Here is a 15,901-nt window from a genome sequence, read left to right as displayed (position 1 = left end):
AACCAATGGCTCAATGAAGCAATGAAAGAAGAAAGCAACAAATACATTGGGACAAATGAAAACGAAAAAAAGAAAAGTCCAAATTCTCTGGGACACAATGAAAGCAGTTCTAAGAAGGAGGTATATAGGAATACAGGCTATATCAAGAAACAGGGAAAACCTCAAATAAAAACACTAAGCTTACACTGAAAGGAACTAGAAAAAGAACAAACGAAACCCAGAGTGAGTAAAAGAAAGAAATAATAAAGATGAGAGCAAAAAGAAATGATATAGAAATAAAAAAAAAAAAACAGAAAAAAATCAGTAAAAGCCTAAGCTGTTCCTTTGAGAAGATAAACAGAATTGACAACCCTTAACTAGATTTATCAAGTAAAAAATAGGTGAAAAGACCCAAATAAACAAAATCAGAAATGAAAGAGAAGTAAGAAGTGATAGCCCAGAAATAGAAAGGATTATAAGAGAATACCAGCAAAAAATTATATACCAATAAACTGGACAACCTAGAAGAAATGCATAAACTCCTTTAGTATATGTGCTGCCAAAGTGAGCATGAAATATACAATCCTTTTTTAAAGATTTTATTTCTTTATTTGAGAGAGATTGAGAGAGAGAGAGAGAGAGAGAGCAGGAGAGTATGAGCAAGGGGCATGGAGAAGCAGGCTCACTGCTAAGCAGGGAGCCTGAAGTGGGGCTTGATCCCAGGACCCTGAGACCATGACCTGAACTGAAGGCAGATGCTTAACTGACTGAGCCACCTAGGTGCCCCTACAATCTTTCAAAATGGAATAAAAAAATAGAAAAGGGGTGCCTGGGTGGCTCAGTGGTTGAGTGTATGCCTTTGGCTCAGGGCATGATCCCAGGATCTGGGATGGCATTCGCATTGGGCTCCTTGCATGGAGCTTGCTTCTCCCTCTGCTTCTCTCTCTGCCTCTCTCTCTGTCTCTCATGAATAAACAAATAAAATCTTAAAAAAATAAAAAGAAATAGAAAATTTGAAGAGATGGATTACAAGTAACAAAATTGAATAGGTAATAAAAAATAGTGCCGAAAAATAAAAGTCCAGGATCAGATGGATTCACAAGTAAATTCTACCAGACACTTAAAGAAGAGTTAATACCTATTCTTTTCAAACTTTTCCGAAAAACAGAAGAGGAAGGAAATAGTTCAAATTCATTCTGTGAGGCCAGTATTATCCTGATACCAAAACAAAAGACGCCACAAAAAAAGAAAACCACAGGTCAATAAATATCTCTGATGAACATAGATGCAAAAATCCTCGACAAAATATTAGCAAACTGCATACAACAATGTATTAAACTCATGAATTGGAAGAATTAATGTCAAAATGTCCATATTACTTACAGCAATCTACAATTCAATGCAAGCCCTATCAAAATATCAACAGCATTTTTCACAAAACTAGAACAAACAATATCAAATCCGTATGGAATCACAGAAGATCCCAAATAATCAAAGCAACCTTGAGAAAGAACAAAGTTGGAGATATCACAATTACAGATTTCAAGATATACTGCAAAGCTGTAGTAATCAAAACAATATGGTCTTGGCACAAATACAGACATAGACCAATAAAACAGAATAGAGACCCCAGAAACAAACACGCTTTTAGATGGCCAATTAATCTATCACAAGAGACAAGAATGTACAATGGGGAAGAGATAGTCTTTTCAATAAATGGTGCTGGAAAACTACATGGGAAACAATAAAACAAAACTACTTTCTAACACCATAGGCGAAAAACCTCAAAATGGATTAAAGACCTACACTTGATGCCTGATACCATGGAAATCCTAGAAGAAAATACAGGTAGCAATTTCTCTGACATCGGCCATAGTAAATTTTTCTAGTTATATCTCCTAAGGCAAGGGAAACAAAAGCAAAAATAAACAATTAAAAAGGTTTTGCTTAGCAAAGGAAACCATCAACAGAACAGAAGGATAACCTACTGAATAAAAGAAGACATTTGAAAATGATATATCTGATAAGGGATTGATATCCAAAATATATAAAGAATTTATACAGCTCAATACCAAAAGACCCTAAATAATCTGAATAAAAGTGACCAGAGGACCTGAATAGACATTTTTCCAAAGAAGACATCCAGATGTCCAACAGACACATGAAAAAATGCTCAACACCACTGATCACCTGGGAAATGCAAATCAAAACCACAATGAGATATCACCTGATACCTGTTAGAGTGGCTAAAGTCAAAAAGATGAGAAACAAGTGTTGGTGAGGATATGGAAAAAAAGGAACCCTTTGTGCACTGTTGGAGGGAATGTAAATTGTTATAGCCACTGTGGAAAACAGTATGGAGGTTCCTCAAAAATTAAAAATAGAAATTCCATATGACCCAATAATTCCATTACTGAGTATTTACACAGGGAAAATGAAAACACGAACTGGGAAGGATATATGCAACTCCCTGTTTATTACAGTATTGTTTAAAAAAGCCAAGACATAGAAGAGACTTAAGTGTCCATCACTAGATGAATGGACAAGGAAAATGTTATATATATATATATATATATATATATATATATATATATATATAAAATGTTATATATATATTACAATATATTACATATATAAAATATATAATGGAATATTACACATCCATAAAAAGGATGAAATTGTGCCAGTTGTGACAACATGGGTGGACCTAGAGGGTTTTATGCTAAGAGAAATAAATCAGACTGACAAAGACAAATATCATATGATTCCACTCATAAATGAAATCTTTAAAAAGAAGAATAGATAAACAAAAAGCAAAAACAGACCTATAAATACAGAGAACAAACTGATGGTTGCCAGAGGGAAAGGGATGGAGGGGTGGGCAAATGTGTGAAAGGAGAGAGGAAGATACAGGTCTCCAGTTATGGAATGAGGAAGTCATGGGAATATATTGAGGGTACTGGAAGTTAATTATATTTCTAAGGAGAGGTCTATAACTCCAGAAAAATCCTGAGATCAAGTTCCTGGATGGGAGAATAGTAAATGAGAAAACCTGCATCCAACACTAGGACCAATGTCCTGTGTTCCTCAAGTTTTCTTTTTCCAGATTCAATATTCTGACTCAACTGTTCCTCAGACTGTCTATCATCCTGGCCATCTTCCTCTTTCAATTCCAGTAACTCAGTGATCCTTGTGAAATGTGGCAACAGGACACCACACATGAGTCTAATCAATGGGACTAAGGCTTCTTTTGTTCTGAACACTCTCCTTCACTGTTGCAACCTAAGACCAAGCAGCTTTTTGGGGCAATTACATCATTTTTTTGGATCACCAAACTTGCACATCAACTTCTACCGTTAAATCAGATATCACCAATGCTATGCACCTGTAAATCTGAGGTAGATTTAGTAAGCTCACTTTTAGGACCTTACATTTATGCATATTTAATCTCTTATTTTAACCTGTCAGTGACTTAATGAATCCTGATTTTGATATGAAGTGTTATAGCAAGAACTTTTTGTTTGATTTTATGCAAAAATTGAAATACTATTCTTTTTATATCTTCATCAAAACATTAATTAAAATATTAAAAGTAGTATAGGACTAAGTAGAGATTCCTGGGCATGCTAGTAGGTACTTCCTTTTAGGTTGAAATTATGCATTTTAAAGTTCTCTTTAGTTATGTATCAACCAGTTCTTAACCAGGTTTGAACACATCTAATTCTACTAACATCACAATTTACCAGGTGAAATAAGATATTTTGGTTTACCATCCATATACTAAAAACTTTTTAAATGGCATTATGTGGGTTTGTATTCTCCATTTAGCCATACTTTATACCTTTTACTCTTAGACTAGTTTAATAACATATGCTATGTACTTGCCTGGACTCTTCAGACATTTAAATTGCCCAGCCCTATGTGAGTCATTTCACTTAGCATGTAGAAACATTAAGCAAATATCACTACCCCCCAACTAAAAAATGAGAAAAAAAAGCCATATAATCTACAAAATCATAAATTTCCTGGAATCCATGAAAGAGCCAAGGTCATATGACAAGCAGGTCAACCGAATGTTAAAGGGTCACAGACCTTCTGAAGGCGGATATGACACATAAGTTGCCTCATCTTTGTCAAAATAGATGAGAAAGAGGCAGATGCTATAAAAGTGGGTAAAAAGTAAATAGCCAAAATTTTAAACAAATCCTTCAAGGTCAAATGTAAGCTCACAACACAATTTAGAATCTGCTACAGTCCCTGACTCAAAGAAAATTGGTACTAATTCTCAAGTTCTCTTCTGAGCCTCCACTTTTTTATTCCCAAGAAAAAATGGGGACAGGACAAGGTCAGAGAGATTCTTCCTTAGTAATGAAAACAGGTTCACAGCATTTCTCATTTAAAAGAAAAGGCCAAAAAATTAAAAATTAAAATTAAAAAAAAAATAAAACAAAAGACCATCTGCCTTTGAGGGACAGGCAAGGAAACCCATCTGACTCAGGTGCCTAAAATGTTAGAAAGCAGAAGTCTACTACCCGTGGGAAGGGGCAGGAAACTGCCCAGGCAAGACCCTTCATAGATCAAGACAGAGTTTGACTGTCACGAGAGGGGGAAGAAGGGAAAGTTAGAGGAGATAGAGGGAGTGCTGAGATAACCCCATCTCAGAGGCCAGGCCAAGAGTCCTTCCTAAGTTTGAGGTCATACCAGGAAGACAGACTTCTCGCCGTACAAGGGCTTAACTGTCTTAATTCTCTTAGAATTTAAGACAATTCTAATTGTCTCTTTCTTAATACCTCTTATGAGGAGGTATTACAGTCTCTTATTAACAGATGATTATGTTGAGAGTCAGGCAATGTGCCTTGCCCAACATTGCTCACTTAGTACAAAGCAAACAAAAGATTTAAACCAGGTCTCCCAAAAACTCCTAGTCACATTAAACTGCGCTATATTAGAAAGCTGATGGTAACTCTCTAAAACAATAAGACCACTACTAACATTTATTCAATACTCTCCATATTTCCAGATATGTTCAATTTCATTTAATTTTCCCAAATGTCCTTGTTGGTAATAATATTATCAGTATTTCAAGTTTGCTTATTGAACTGAGGTTCAAAACAGCTAAAGCAATGTTCAATCTTTTTCCCTAGTTTCTATTACCTGTTGTTTTCTAGATCCATTGTTGGAGTAGGAGGTCAGGACATGTTTGGTACTTTTATCCTCACTCTTCTGACTTGTGTTATTGATCCCTTGTACTCTAAATCTTGCTTTCTTGGGGTGGTGGTACAAGGCTGTTTTTTTCTATGTTTGATTCTTACTTAGCCTTATGAAATGATAGTACCTAGTATTTCCTTTCTGACTCAGCTTGTTTCTCTGAACTTGACAGAGTCAGTCAGTTTCCAAACCGTGATGTGCATGGTTTGTGATTCCCTAATCCAATCTTGATGCATTATAGCCACCATTTTAACATCTCTTGGCCAGACTTAGGGTCTTGATGTCTAAGTTTTCACTGGCCTCATCCCTTTCAAGTTCCTGCAGGATCAAAGGACACAGTGCTTAAGAAACAGGCAGACATAGGCCTCACTCCTGATTCTGCTTTTTCTAGTCTGATGAGACTGAGCAAATTATTTACCCTCTTTGTGTCTCAGTTTACACTTTTGGCAAATGGAGATTATACTATTCATCTCATATGGTCATTATTAGGACTGAATGAACAAAATGTGTGAAGTATTTAGGGCAGTGTTATACAGGGAATGCTCAAGGGACGACGATTACTACTATAGTTTTTATTACTACAATTATTATGGTTTATGAGGAGGTTGGCTAGACCCAAATTTATAACTTCATTGTTCTTAGCACTAAAGGTTAATCATCAGGTCAAACCAGCCAAAATCATCTATCTGTGTAATAGTTTCCTGACAAGTGAACCTCACTTTTCATATATCCATATTTTCATTTGTATTCAGTTGGTTGAATGCTTAGCAAAGACCTTCGAGACAGAGGTGGAGGGAAGAGGATAAGGACCCATTAGGGCTCTTACAAATTTTAAATTATATAATTCCTGTAAGTTGCAACTGCTCAACATTTTATTATGTTCACTCTTCCTTTTCTTTTCTTTCTTTCTTTTTTTTTAAAGTAGGCTCCATGCTCAACACAGAGCTTGAACTCATGACCCTAAGATCAAGGGTCACATGCTCTACTGGTTGAGTCAGACAGGCACCCTTCTCACTCTTCCTTATTTATTTATTTGATTTACTCTTTTAAAAATATTTTATTTACTATTTGAGTGTGAGAGAGACAGACAGAGAGAGAGAGAGAGAGAGAGAGAGAGAGAGAGATTGTGTGTAGGAGGTAGGGTAAAAGGGGAAGGAGAGGGACAAACAGACTGTGCTAAGCCCAGAGCCCAGTGCTGGCATGATCCTACTACCCTGAGACCATGACTGGAACTGAAATCCAGAGTCACATGCTCAAGCAACAGGCCCACCCAAGGGCTCCAACACTCTTCCTTTTTTAAAGAAATTGTGAATGTTATAAAGATTATTATTATCTTTTCATAAAAGAAAATATATGTACATAGTGCAAATATATGCTTTGTAATTTCAATGTAGATTTAATGGCAAAAATGTTAATTGATAGACACCATGTTATTGTTCAAATGTAGAAAGCAGTAAGAATATTTTAACTGACATATAACATAGGTTTTCTGGGCCTGGCATCCCATTTCATTGCTTAATTAATAGTATATTTTTTTCCCTTAATTTAAAAAATATGCTTTTAACTGTTGCTTCGGCCTGGAAGACCTTTGGGTAAAACCCTAATTGCTGTCAAGGAAAACATAATTTTCCGGCCAACTTAATATAACCACACAGTTCTACATTCATGTAAGTTGTGTACAAAAGCAGAACTGTCCTGTAATATTGAGAAGGAAAGTTTTGGTCAAGCTGGTGCCTCTGGATTTTGACTGTAGGTGCACAAACATTGACATTTTGTGACTAATGACCAGGAAAACAGCTACTCACACCAAAAGTTCAAGATTAGTGTTGTTCACTTACTGGCCTAGAAGAATGACTTACTATAATTCTCTCAGTGATTTGAAGTCTGAGGTCCTAGAGCCAGTGGGCCAGAAGGGGTAGACAACTGAGCTCACGAGTTCTACTTGCTTACTTGTACCTGATCTTCCTTAAATTATAGGGGCGAGGCTGGCAGGCTAGAGCTAGGGATACATTGGGAAAGGTAATTATCTATGAAAAGGATGAGGCCTTGGGATCCCTGGGTGGCTCAGTGGTTGAGCTCCTCCCTTCAGCCCAGGACGTGATCCTGGAGTCCGGGGATCGAGTCCCACATCGGACTCCCTGCATGGGGCCTGCTTCTCCCTCTGCCTGTGTCTCTGCCTCTCTCTCTCTCTGTGTCTTTCATGAATAAATAAATAAAATCTTTTTAAAAAATTAAAAAATAAAGGATGAGGCCTTGATTTTCATATACCAAGGTACACATGATTGATTGCAATTACTTCCCAAGGGGAGATTTTGGATTAGAGTATGGGTTAAAGAGGCTGGGACAAGGTAACCCTTTACCTAGAAGTAAGGCGTGGTAGTGGAAGGAAGGGCAAACAAAAGAGAAATGAGAGACAGTGAAGAAAAACAAAAACAAACCTATTTTAGGATTTTACCTTGAATTGGTCCTTTTTTTTTTTTTTTTAATTTTATTTATTCATTCGAGACAGAGAGACAGCACAGCGGGAGAGGGAGAAGCAGAAACCCAGCTGAGCTGGGAGCCTTGATCCCAGGACCTGGAGATCATAATGTAAGCTGAAGGTAGATACTTAACCATCTGAGCCACCCAGGCACCTCTTGAGTTGGTCCCTTGTATAATGAAGTCTTCCATTATCAGATTTAGGTTAGAAGTGTTGAATTATCAGAAAACAGAGATACATAAATTAGTATATTTTCACATTTTTTTCTGCTTATAGCATATAGAAAATGCCAATTTTAAAGACTGGTGTTAGAAATTTTTTAAAAAAGAAAGTGATTTGTGATCTGCTAAAAAGTGCATATTTTTACAAGTTATATATCCAAAAGTATGGAATAGTGTAGATAAAAATCTAACTTGGGTCAAGAATTCTTTTTTTCCACATTTTTCCCCCTTATATACCAAATATACACTTAGCACTTTAAAATGTTCATTATCTGATTTAGTGATAGTAAGTGATAAAGTAGGTAGAACAGACATTATTAGCCTTATTTTCCACAGTGAAGAAACTGTGGGTCAAATAGCCCAAATGCTTCTGTTAGTAACATATAACTACCATTTGTTACCATTAGGCATAAGATCCTCACCTATTGTCTATTGTTCCTTTTTTTTCATTTAAATTCAAGTTATTAAACATTTTTAAAAGATTTTATTTATTTATTCATGAGAGACACACAGAGAGAGGCGGAGACACAGGCAGAGAGAGAAGCAGGCTCCACGGAGGGAACCCGACATGGGACTTGATCCGCGGACTCCAGGATCATGCCTTGGGCTGAAGGGAGTCGCTCAACCACTGAGCCACCCAGGTGTCCCAACATATAGTGTATTATTAGTTTCAGGGTAGAGTTTAGTGACTTATCAGATGCATATAAAACCCGGTGTTCATTACATCATGTGCCCTCCTTAATGCCCACCACCCAGTTACCCCAAGCTCTACCCACAATCCCTCCAGCAACCCTGTTTGTTTCTTACTGTTAAGAGTCTCTTATTGTTTTCCTCTTTCTCTGTTTTTCTTATTTTATTTTTCCTTTCCTTCCCCTATGTTCATCTGTTTTGTTTCTTAAATTCCACATATGAGTGAAATCATATGGTATTTGTCTTTCTCTGAATCATCTACTTCTTAAAATTAGACTAAACCCAGATTCACTTCTGCTATATCACATGGACCATAGCAAAATAAAATGTGTAACACATGTTTATATTAGTTGAATTACATTGAAGATTATCAGACATAAGCTGTTTAGAGAGTAGTAGAAATTCTTTCTTCCCTTCCTTATCAAATTCTTGAATGTTAACCATGTCTGACCGCATTTATTTCACAACTCAGAGCTGTGGTTACAATGAGACCTAAAGAATTAAGTCAGCTATCTGAAAAATAAAATTCAAGCTCCAAATATGCTCACTTCAAACATATGTTATCTGTGCACATTCATGAAGAGTCAAGATATAGGCCTAAGATGCCAAATAGTTACTTTATTTTATTCTGTGACCATTCACCCATCTAATAGCTCAGTTGTAATCATATCCTTTTTTGCCCATTCTCATATGCTTATTCTGTCTGTCCTGAGTACCTCACTTTCTGCAACTTTTTTTTTTGGTATCTTAGAAAATTTTTTTTTAAAAGATTATTTATTTATTTATTTATTTATTTATTTATTTATTTATTCATGAGAGACACACAGAGAGAGAGGCAGGGACATAGTCAGAGGGAAAGCAGGCTCCCTGCAGGGACTGTGGTGAAGGACTCAGTACCAGGACCCTGGGATCATGCCCTGAGCTGAAGGCAGATGCTCAACCACTGAGCCACACTGGCATCCCCTTTTTCTTTTTTTGCATTTTACACTGTATAATCCTCTCCCTATTCTGAGCAGAATGGGGGCTAATAGCTGGTTTTATGGATATAAGTATTGGCTTCATATAGCTTTCCTCTCTGAGCATGATACAAATCAGAGTATTAAGGGGATGTGTCTGACTCTTGATTTTGGCTCCGGACAAGATCTCAGGGTCATGAGGTCAAGCCCTGCGTCATTAAGATTCACCTTCTTCCTCTGCTCCTTCCCTAGCCCCCCCACTCCTCACCCTCACATGCTCTCTCTAAAATAAACAAATGAATTTAAAAAAAAAATCAGTGTATTAAGGTTAGAAGGCTCATTAACAGACAATCCACTCCAGGAATTCCCTTTTCATTGCCCCTGCCAAGTGGTGTTATCCCCATGTTTAAATACAATCTGTGATGAGAAGCTTCCTGCAGTAGCCCTTTTCAAATTTGAGCTTGTCTCTTAGATTTTCTGTTCATTGAAACAAAGTTTTTTCTCCCTTTTTTACCGTTTGTCCATAGTCCTACCATAAGGATAATATGTAAGTCTTTTTCTTTTCCCACATGTTATACCTTTGCATATTTGTACCTGGATGTTATATATATCTTCTCTGCTTTGAACCAAACAGCACTCATTGTATCAACCACTGGTCATATAGCTTGCTTTTAAGTCCCTTTAAGTCCCTTAAGTCCCATATTTATTCTCCTCTAGACATGATGCCCCTGATAGAGCCCATTTCTAGGCTATAAAATAGAACCATAAAATGAGCCAGGACAGAGACAGCAATTCTGATTTAAGGGATATGTACGTCTGAGCTTTATAAGGAGGAGAGATGGGTTATGTAAGATTATGACATGAAGAGAGGTCAAACAAAAGAAGGGGTCTGCTTTTCTAGTTTTGACCCTTTTTGTCTCTAGTGATGAGGGCACAAGAAGGCATGAAAAGGGATAGAGAAAATAAGCCCCAGTTAAGCTTAGAGGAGTATGATTGGGGTGAAGGTGACTTACATTTCATGCCCTCTTATGAAGGAGTATGCTTTTCAATATACCCTTCTCAAAAAGTCACATGCTCAGTAAAACATCAGCCAATGATGAATTATGGAAGGAATGTCACAACCAAATGGGGTGAAGCTCCAAGGCTTCATTTTGGTGTATCCACCCATCTCTTGAATTATTTTGCATTTCATTTGGTGTTGAAGACAGAACGAAGGCATTTCACTAATTTTCTTTGAAAGCCCAGATTTATGTGTACCAGGATTAGCATAGTTATCTGTTAGATAAACTAACTGTACTGTGGGGTCGCCTCTCATGAAAGATCTTAGAAAACTGGAAGCTTAAGAATATGGATACTGAAAAAACTTTGAAGTATACATAGGGCTAATTCTAGAGCTTGAATATCTAAATACCTAACTGATCCAGTCAAGATCTTATTTAGCCTCTGAAGTCATATGTATTTGTTTTTAATATGAAGGTAATAAATCATGTTATTGTTTAAAATTGTAAGGTATGTGTACACCAGGCAGGCACAGAGCTGAATTATGACTTTGAAGCCTTTTAACTGCAACATTTAGAAACCCAGCTCAGCTTGTGAAAAACCATGGACATATTTTGGTTTGGCTCAGAGCCCTCTTTTCATCTTTCAGGTCACTGAGTGCAAAGGGGGAAAAAAAACCCAAGTTGTAAATATTTTTGAAGTACAGGTTTATTTTTCCCTCTTGCAAAACTAAGATTGAATTATTTGATTTTTTCTAAGGGATCTAGTTTGTTCCAAGACAGGGGACTGAATCTTTATTACTGAAAAGAGCTGTTCAGACTGATTTCAAACGTGTGACTTTGTAATTCCCAAGAAATTCTTATCAGAAACTGGAAGATGACTGTGAAGAATCTTTTCATCCTCAACATTTCTTCCTGCATTAGGGTCAGATCTTCTCTTTTCATGCTGTTGAAAGTCTGGTCAGTTTGCATATATTGTCTATTCCTAGTTTTGCTTTTGCAAAAAGAGTCCTTAAGCTTCTCACCTATAGTGAATAAAGGAGTATTAAGACATTGAAAACTGAGTTTCAGTGCTGGTTTTGGTTTTAACTTACTTATGACTTTAACCTAGTAATGTTTTAGTTTTCACATTTCTTGATTATGGATAATAATAACTGCTTTGCTTATAACCTATAGACGCTGTTAATACCAGTGGAAATGGTGTATATGTATGAAAGCATTTAAAAGAAATTCATTTACAAAAATGGAAAATTAATACCATATATCCATGGCTCCTTTGGCAGAAGTAAGGTCAGAGCTCATGTGGAGAAGATCTTGATTGTGTTTGCACTGAGCTGGGGGAGAGGAGGTTATCTGCATTGATATTGCTTCTCTTCTTTTTCTCATGACATACATTCAGGCATACATATGCAAATACCATTTCTAGTTAGGTCTACATCTACACCTGACATTCTAGGTATTAACCCTAGCCTGCTTCTCTTTCAAATCAATTCTGACTTCTTTTATATACTGGGAAAATGTAGGGGCTCTAGAAATGAGTACTTCCCAGGGGTCCAGATAAGCTTCAGGTTCCCCTTCATCTAAAGAATTACTCAGAGACCAGGTTAGTCTGAGCCTCTTCTTTTCCTTACTCTTGAGAGACCTGCCTACCTGTTCAGCTGGCAATGAGCCTCTTTACTTGTCCATAGACTAGGTTGCTACTTTGTCATATGATTTGAGATGTACTCTGGGAGCTCAAAACATCTTTTTCAGGAGCTTGTCTTGCTGTCTTTAAGGTCACTATTTGAGACTAGTGTGTGTGTGTGTGTGTGTGTGTGTGTATAATCCTCTCCAAATTCTATTTTTAAAATGCACACATCTCAGAAAGACAAAGGCAAACTTGTTTGGGCCAGTAGTGGGGAGGGAGTAGATAGAAAAAGAGACAACTGGAAAGGAAAAGTGTGGATGCTTAAGATAATATTTTCCTTCTTTGTCAGAGTTCTAGCTCAGGCTGACCTGGTCTCAGGTCTTCCTATGCCAAAGCACATGTTGGTCCCTTCCCAACACCAACTCAAATCTCTGGGGTGGGGAGGAGTGAGTAAGGCCTACTCTGGGAAATCCTCTAAAAGACATTTCACCTGGGAGACTTTGTCTGACTATAAACTTTTAATGACCTTTCTTTGCATTCTGTCCTTTTGGCCCAATTAGTGGGTTTATAGTGCATTATATGTTAGCCAATCATTATGTAGCACCTAATAACTCCTTCAGGCATTTTGAATGATAAGAGAATAAAGCAAATGGGGTCAAGCGATGACCTCAGATAGCATATGTAATGAATTTATTGGCTCCCTAAATCTGCAATGGGAACTCCAATATAGCAGGTTACATTAATGAGAATACAGTGCCACAGCAGGTGATACGATTAGCTTTGAAGTGAATTTTAGTGCTCACTCTTCTTTCCTCATGCTGCCTTTCCTCACCCTTTTTGGCTCATTCCTTCTGATGAATCTGTTCCTAATCTTTATTGGAGAAGATATTTTATTCAAAGGTATAAATGACTTTCATCAAATTTTCAAGCAAGTCAGATCTCTATAAAGAACTAATAAGTGACAAAATTATCTCAACTATTGAATTTAAGATGACATTTGAAAAACAATAAAATCTACTTTGCATTTAGATTATAGAATGTATTCAAAAGGACAGGATGGGTGAAGATATGGTTTGCTAGCAATTTGTGTCAAAAATACCTGAAGGCTTTAACAGGCCAAGAGAAGCAACCATGAGAGAAATAAATGAAGACTTAGACTCCCAATAAGTGCAATAAGGTTAGGGTCATGAGCAGTCACAGTTAGTTGCACTCTAAAGCCATCAGACAATGTTTTGTGCTTCATATTGGGTCCTAGAGGACAGATACTAATAAACTAGATTGTATTTAGAAAAAGATGAGTTAAGTGTGTGTAACATAAGCAAGATGGTGAAGTGGAAAGCCTTGGACATGCCTTCTCCCCATAAACACCATGCAGCAACAATTTACAAATTCCCTTTGTGAGTAACCCAAAACTAATTGAAAGGCTGCTGTACCCAGAGCAAACACAAAGCCAGACTCACAGAAGCTGGTAGAGAAACTTGGGACCCCCTCACACTGGAGTCCCTGTCCCCAGCACAGCCATATGATCTGGAGAAACTCTTCAGCTCCCAGCTTATCCCAGGGGAGGAAAGTTCTTGGTTTGTAAATTCAGCATCCCAACTTTTCTGAGGGGGCTACCCAGAAGCTTGGTTTCTGTCTTACAAGTCTTGTAAATCTGACAAGTTTGGCACAGCCTAGCCACCTGGGGGAAAATGGAGATGGCAGCTAGGACTGGTAGGTGCAATAGATCCTTCTCCCTGCTCAGCATAGAGTGATTAGGATCTGTAAAAATGCCAGCTCTCAATTATACCTCAGGGAGGAAAAAGTTGATCCATGTGTCTAGTGCCCCAACTTTTCTAAGGCTGACCAAAGAATTAACAACTGTTGGTCTTGCCAGTCTTGGATATCTGATGGGTCTGGCACAGTGTAGCTGCTGAGGGAGGATGAAGATGGTGGGTTAAAGTATGTAGATGTCATAGATATTCTCCCCAGCTTAGCATAGGATAAGCAGATGAAAAAAATCCCAGGTCTCAGCTTCTCCCACAGTAGGAAAAGAGTTGATCCATGCATTTAGCATCCCAAGCTCTCTGGGACTTCCCCTAAAACTGACATCTATTTTGCCAGTCTTAGAGCTTTTATGGGTCCAGCACAGTCTAGCCAATGAGGAAGGACGGAAATAATGGTTTGGCCTGGCAGTCACCATAGTTACACCTCCCTCTGCTTTCCCAACTCAGCACAGAGCAAGAGTATAAAAACCACAGCTGTCTACTTCTTTCTGAGGAGGAAAGGAATTAATAAAGACCCCAGAATCTCTGGCTTGGTTGATAGATGAAGCTGTTCTTCTATATGAGGCCTGTACATGAAGACTGGGACAGGTGCTTGCTTTGTCTAATGTGCAGACACCAACAGAGCATTAAGGGAAATGAATCAGGCAAAGTTGTTTTAAACAAAGAAACAAGATAAATCTCCAGAAACCAACCCTAATGAAATGGAATTATATGATCTACCTGAGAGAGAGTTCAGAATAACTATCATAAAGATGCTCATTGAGGTCAAGAAAACAATGCATGAACAAAGAGAATTGCAACAAAGAGATAGAAAGTATGAAAAAAGTACCAAAACAGAAGTCATGAAGCTGAAGAACACAATTGAACTGAAAAATTCACTAGAGGGGTTCAATAACAGACTAGATCAAGGGGAAGAAAGATGAGTAAACTTCAAGACAGGTCATTTGAAATAATTCATCCAGAGAAGCAAAAAGAATGAAAAATAGTAAAGAAAGCTTTAGGAACTAACTGAGCACCACCAAGAAGACCAATATACACATTATTGGAATCACAAAAGAAGAAGAGAAAAAGAAAGGAACCAAAAGTTTATTTGAGGAAATAATGGCTGAAAATTTTCCAAATCTGGAGAAGGAAGTGGGCATCCAGATTCAAGAAGCCCAACAAAAACCCAAGTAAGATAAACCTTCAAAAAATCTACAGCTCTTCCTCAATTTATGATGGAATTATGCTTTGATAACCCATTATAAGTTGAAAATGTATTTAATACATTTAACTTATTGAATATCATAGCTTAGCATGGCCTACCTTAAATATGTTTAGAACACATACGTTGGCTTATAGTTGGACAAAATCATCTGACACAAAGTGTAACAAGTATTGAATATCTCACTTTAACTTATTGAAATTTATTGTAATTTATTGACTATGTACTGAAAATGAAAAAAGAATGGTTGTATAGGTCCAGAATAGTTGTAAATATACTCTTGTGATTGTGTGGCTGAGTGGGAACTGCAATTTGCCCCACATCATGAGAGAGTATCATACTACATATCACTAACCTGAGAAAAGATTAGAATTCAAAATTCAAAGTGTAGTTTCTACTGAATGTATTGTCTTTGCACCACTGTAAAGTTAAAAAAAAAAAGAAAAGTAAGCCAAACCAATATAACTTGAGGACTGCCTGTATTCTGAGACATCAGAATTTCCAAAAGTCAAAGACAATGAAATTTTCAAAAGTCAAAGACAAGGAGGGAATCTGAAAGCAGAAAAAGAAAAACTTTTCACATAAAAGGGAACCCTCATAGGGGATTTTTCAGCAGAAACTTTACAAGTCAGAAGGGCATGGGAAGATATATTCAAAGTGCTAACGGGAAAAATCTGCCAACTAAGAATAATATATCTGGCAAAATTATCTTCTGAAAATGAAGGAGAAAAAAGGCTGAGACCAAAAAAATGTATACAAAGAAATTCCCACAA

This window comes from Canis lupus, chromosome 27 (genome assembly GCF_003254725.2).
Source record: "Canis lupus dingo isolate Sandy chromosome 27, ASM325472v2, whole genome shotgun sequence".
NCBI classification, from domain to species: Eukaryota; Metazoa; Chordata; class Mammalia; order Carnivora; family Canidae; genus Canis; species Canis lupus.
This window is presented reverse-complemented; position numbering follows the sequence as displayed.